The sequence below is a fragment of the Callospermophilus lateralis genome, chromosome 19, assembly GCF_048772815.1.
Source record: "Callospermophilus lateralis isolate mCalLat2 chromosome 19, mCalLat2.hap1, whole genome shotgun sequence".
Lineage (NCBI taxonomy): Eukaryota > Metazoa > Chordata > Mammalia > Rodentia > Sciuridae > Callospermophilus > Callospermophilus lateralis.
Window position 1 is genome coordinate 15,976,552 of NC_135323.1, and position 5,629 is coordinate 15,982,180.

At 50.8% G+C, this 5,629-nt stretch overlaps 1 non-coding gene across 1 annotated transcript; it reads left to right on the forward strand.

The window, feature by feature from the left end:
- The first annotated feature begins 4,874 nt into the window (after positions 1 to 4,874).
- On the forward strand, positions 4,875 to 4,947 carry Trnav-cac (transfer RNA valine (anticodon CAC)). Its single transcript has one exon. It is a non-coding gene; the product is annotated as a tRNA-Val (tRNA).
- The last annotated feature ends 682 nt before the right edge of the window (positions 4,948 to 5,629 follow it).

Consider the following 5,629-nt stretch of genomic DNA (forward strand, 5'->3'; position numbering starts at 1 on the left):
GGTAGCTCATGGCCTGGTGGCCCCCAGTTCATTCAGAAGGTGATCGTTGGAAGTCCCTGAATCTTCCAACCCAGGGGCCTTGAGCCTTTAGAACGGACTTCCTTGGCATTCTGCAGTCAGCATCTGTCCTTAGACATAAGATCAACACCAACCAGTGTTGGGGGGAGTGGTGTCGTTTTGGGGGGGAAGAGGTAAATAGATCAAGAAACCAGGCAAAACACAATTTTTCTACTTTCACTCCTCGGTGAAGGAGAAACGATGGCCTTCTTCCAATGAGGCTGAGAAAGACTTCCCAGATAAATGTCACATGCAGTTTGAACAAAAGAAAGAGCAACCAAAGAGAAGCCGCCGGCCAGGACGTCACAACGGATGGTGTCCCTGAGTCCACCTGCCCTATCCATCTCGTGTCCCAGCTCTGCCGAGACCCCAGCACCCAAAGCCAAGCACTGACGGAGTGAGATATTTAGTCCTGAGCTTAGCCAAATCTAAATCTAGGTGAAGACCCAACATTTCCCCGGGCAGTAAGTATGACCCCACTAGAACCCTAGCGCCTTCTCCGGACACCATCCTAGAACACAATCAAGCTCCTGTCTGAGAACTCAGAGGGGATCCAGCCTAGAATTCATGCATCTCGAGCCTGTTTCAAGATGAGGGGAGTCAAAAGCATTGGATATGAAAACCACCGACATTAATCATTACCTGGATCTAGAACCTTCTCTTCTAGAACTTTTCCACAGGGCAGGGACTGCACTCCAAGAGGACTTGTCTCCTGACACCCAGAGCACCTTATTTCACCCGGACTTTCAATTCCTTGGGGACACAGACTATCTTCCACCACTCAGCTAGGAAATCTTGAGCCCAGCACCGTGTCCAGCGTATAAATGCCTGCCCTGTAACAGGTTGGAAGGCACAGAGCCGGTTTAGAAGAAGGTGGTCCTTGGAGTCCATCAGACCTGGATGAGGATCCCTATTCTGCGACTGCTCAGCCATGTGACCTTGGGCATGTGCCTTCCCCTCCCTTGGCTCAAAGGAGAAAAACAGAAAAACGAATCTCAACTACGTGGCATGGAATATTGGTTTCCTTTATCTTTCTCCAAGGACACTGTCTCCGAGGAGGATGGAATTAGAAAATATCTGCCTTCTTCTATCCATGCACAATCCTCAGAGGGTTTCAGATTTGAGAGTCCTTGTGATCCACCAAATCTACTTTGCCTTCCTGCTGTCTGAGACTCTATTGTGCATCTTTCCGGGATGGAGTCCCCCTAGCCTATTGGACTGCTCAGCTCTTGCCACCACAGTGCTGTCACAATGGACAGTCCTAAAACTTCAGTGCCGTATTAAACTAAACATTGATCAGTGCCACGATTTCCTGGGTTGGCCGAGCCAGTCTGCCAATGTGGGCCATCCTTGTGCGATCTCTGAGTCTCCTTAGTTGTGTAAAGATGACTAAGAAGCCACAGAGAATGGCATGCTTAGACCGGAGCCAAATATTTGATCTTGAGCCCCACACGGAGTGCTTAGCCTTTCTGAACCTCCGTTTCCTTTTCTATAAAGTGATGTCGATAACAAGAACCGGCCAAGCGTGGCGGCGTATGCCTGTGATCCCAGCAGCTCGGGAGGCTCAGACAGGAGGATCACAAGTTTGAGGCCAACCTCAGCAACTTGGTGAGGCCCTAAGCAACTTAGAACCTGTATCAAAATTAAAAAAAAATAATAAGGGCTGGGCATGTGGCTCCGGGGTAAAGCACCCCTGGGGGCTAAATCCTAGTACCCTCCCCCCCCAAAAGTAAGAACTACTCCCCTAGTCCTTTGGGGCATGCCCCACTCACTCTCTGGTGTTGGTAAGATCTAAGTAGCAGATGGTCAGCGTTACGGTGTGGTGATGCTGTCCATCTCAGATCTCAGGGCAGCCATGACCCCAGTTTCCAAAGCCAAGTACAAAGCCACAGATGGCCATGAAGGTGATCTTTCATCATTTTCCCCAGGAAAATGTCTCTGTGCGGGGCTGTGCCGGGGGTGGGAGGGGACGGGCAAACCATGATTTCCTATGCATCCCACTTTCCCCAAACCCTCTGGGAGAGGCTGCAGGTAGAGGCCCCGCCCCCTCTAAGGTAATTTTCATACACAACACAAGAGGCCTCCCTTCTGTCCCCACCTGCTGCCCCCCCCCAGGTAGCACTAACTAGGTCACACCATGCTCCTCTCTAACGACTGTTGACTTCATTTGCATTTTCCAATTATCATGTTCTTGTCCTAAAGTGAGGGTCCCATTACCAGGGCAACCAGAAGTGGTGCCTGTGCAGATTCAGGCTCTACTCAGACATGACTCCTATCGGATTAGAATCCGCCCTTGGGATCGAGGAATAAATAACACGCCACGGTTCTGCCTGAAGGATGGCTCACACAATTCACTTATTTCTCCTCGCCAGCTACAAGATGGTCCTACTCCTATGAGCAGCTCCCCCCTGGTTAATACTGTCCACTCTCCCTGTCGGGTTGGGATGAGGTTCAGTGGTAAGGCATTTATTTGAGTTCTCAGTGCGGTGATCAGCACACGGGAAGCAACTCCATAAAGATCGACTACCAAGCATTACTATTATTACTAATAGTGTTCATCAGAGGGAAACATCCCCATCCTAAATGGAGTCTTCTCCTTTCTGGCTCTTTCCGCAGCTGTTGTCCTCTTTTGAAGGCAAAAAGTCTCCTCTTCTTGTGGCACATGCCTGCAATCCCAGCAGCTTGGGAGGCTGAGGCAGGAGGATCAAGGGTTCAAAGCCAGCCTCAGCAAGGGCGAGGCCCTGAGCAACTCAGTGAGACCCTGTCTCTAAATAAAATACAAAACAGGGCTGAGGATGTGGCTTAGTGGTCAAGTGCCCTAGATCCAATCCCCGTTACCCCCTGCAAAAGAAAAGCCTCCTCTTGACCCAGATTCTTAAATCCTCTCCTCTCGGTAGATGCCCCTTACCTCTACCAGGTAAACCCAGGTCAGAGAACTGTTACTGCCGCCATTTGCAAAGACACATCTGGGCCAAGCCTAGATAGCAAGAGGGAGAAGGTCCCTGCGCCCTCTGCCTTTTCCCTACTGACTCCTGGCCCCAGCAGAGGCCAGCACCATAGGGACCAGGTGGTCCTGGCCATGTACCCTCCAGAATTAAGACGAGGAGGGCAGCAGTTGGCAGGAAAGGAATCTGACAGGAACACTCTGCTGGAGTTGCTACAAACAGGGAGAGTCAACGGAGTGGAGAGGAAACGTTTAACAGCTGATGTTCTCTGCCACAGCAGGCTCCCACCTGGCTTTGTTAGGTATTATTTACACAAAAGAAGGTGTGACGGTGCTTATGGCACCCTCAGGCAGGACTGCTTCCCTATCCGGGAACACAGAAGCCCACAGGAAGCCATTCCCCCGAATCTCCCCAAGGACACCCTGGAAACCAAGGTTCCAGGAAACCGGCTCAGCCACTCCTTGGCCAACCGGAAATCCATCCACAAGTCACTTCCTCTCTGGCTCACTTCACGGCCCTCCTAGAATACAGATAGAGTAGATGGGAATCTCTCTCCCAAAAGCCAGGATGCAAGAATGGTGGCACCTTGTTTTAAAGAAGCAGCCGAATTTCCCATCTGGAGCCTCACAGAGCCAGCGGGAACTCCCGCCTGGGTTTCTCAGGGTGTCCCTCAGCTCCACCATGCTCTCCTGCCAAGGATACGGGCTCCTCTGCAGTGCCCGGTCACAGAGCGCAGGGTCTTTGCCACCAATTGCCCCTGAGAGTTTGCTCTTCCATCTCTGTGTGGGTCTCTGTGGTCTCATGGCCATGGATACACCATGTACCCTTTGTCCCCTGGGGTCTTTCTGCCTCCCCCCTGCTCTAGGAACCTACTGGCTCTCTCCTCTACCCTACCTGGCCCTGTGGGGGGGTTAGGGGTCTCTCTTTTTCTTGGTCTGAGGGAAGCCCACCTCTCTCTCTCCTCTGAATCTTCCAAGTCATTCTGCTTAATTTCACAAACTGATCCTCCACACATTGGAGTTATGGGCCATAATGACCGAAATCTCAGAGGATGCTTCTGCCTTTGGCCTGACACATCCCTCCCCCAGGGCAATCGAACGCCAAGCCAGCCACCCACCTGCGTGGAAGGAAAAGGAAGGAAATACAAATCAGCATGGCACCATAGGATCCAGGCAATGAGTGGCATTTAATAAACGCCGACTACACGTCCCACCCACCCCCCCGCAGGGTGTCCTTTCAGGGACACACCTTGCACCTCACATGCACAAGGCCCTGGGTTCAATCCCCAGCACCACCAAAATAAATAAATAAAATACAAAATAAACCAGACATTTGGAGCATTGATGATCATTTCAACCAAGCCTTGGAGATAGTCACCCGCCCACCACCTCCTTGCTGGATCAGCTTGTTCCTGCCGGACTATGTGAGGTGGTCCAGGGAAGAGGCGGATGCCTTGCACCATCGCTCGGGACTGACCTTGTCTTGAGGTTTGTTTCTCATGTTTCCTGGATTTCAAGGACCCTCTGAAGAATAAAATCACCACGTGGCCGATCCCGAAACACAGTCATGCCCTGAGGTGAAGACGCAAAGCCATTGCCAACCCTTCAGTCACTCCAGAAATGAGTGGTGGCCTGGCTTGTGCTAGAGCCCAGGGGGAGCTCCAAACGGTGATTCATTTTTTCACTCAACTGATAGTTCTTGAGTACTCGGACCATGGCAGGGGCTGTTCTTGGCTCAAGGGATACCACACTGAAGAAGATGGTGAAAGCATCTTGTGGGGAATAGAAACACTTGTTGGGGGAGATATAACATGGATGGTAAACAAGCAAAGCAATTGATGGCAGAAAAAAAAAAAAATAAAGCAGAGGGGCTGGGGATGTAGCTCAGTGGGTAGAGTGCTCGCCTCACATGCACAAGGCCCTGGGTTCAATCCCCAGCACCACCAAAATAAATAAATAGCAAAAAATACAGCAGAGCAGGTGGGGGGAGAAGGGCCAGAGTCCCTGTTTCACACATCAGAGACGCTCTCTCTGATGAGGTGGCCTTTTTTTATATAAAAAATGATCATTTTATTAAGTTTATAAAAATCCCACGGTCATTTTCGAAGATCCATCAATGCCCTGGCTGTGAAGCGTCACTCCCACGGCTTGAACTCCAGGCCACGGAGCCACTGGATATGCAGCCTTCCTCCAGCCCGCCATCTTGAATCTCTGGATGAGGGGTCTAAGTGGAGGTGAAAAGATGGAGATGATGGGGAGAACAGAGTTCCAAGCAGAGCAGCAAGTTATTTAGAAAAAAAAAAAGAATGAAGGTTTGCTTGGTGTTATGACTTGGACCTTTAGCGTCTCCCCCAAAGCTCATGCTGTAAAGGCACGGTCCCCAGTACAGGTTCAGAGGTGGGACTTTTGGGTGATGATCAGATTATAAGAGCTGTATCCTCGTCAGTGGTTTAATTCATTTGATGGATCAACAATTTGAAGGGACTGCTGGGTGCTAACTGTAGGCAAGTGAGTTAGCTGGAGGTAGTAAAGTAGGCCACAGAGGGGTGGGGCCTACCCTTGGGGACTATATCTTGTCCCTGGCTCCTTGCTTGCTCTCTCTGCTTGCTGGCTGCCCTGAGCTGAAAG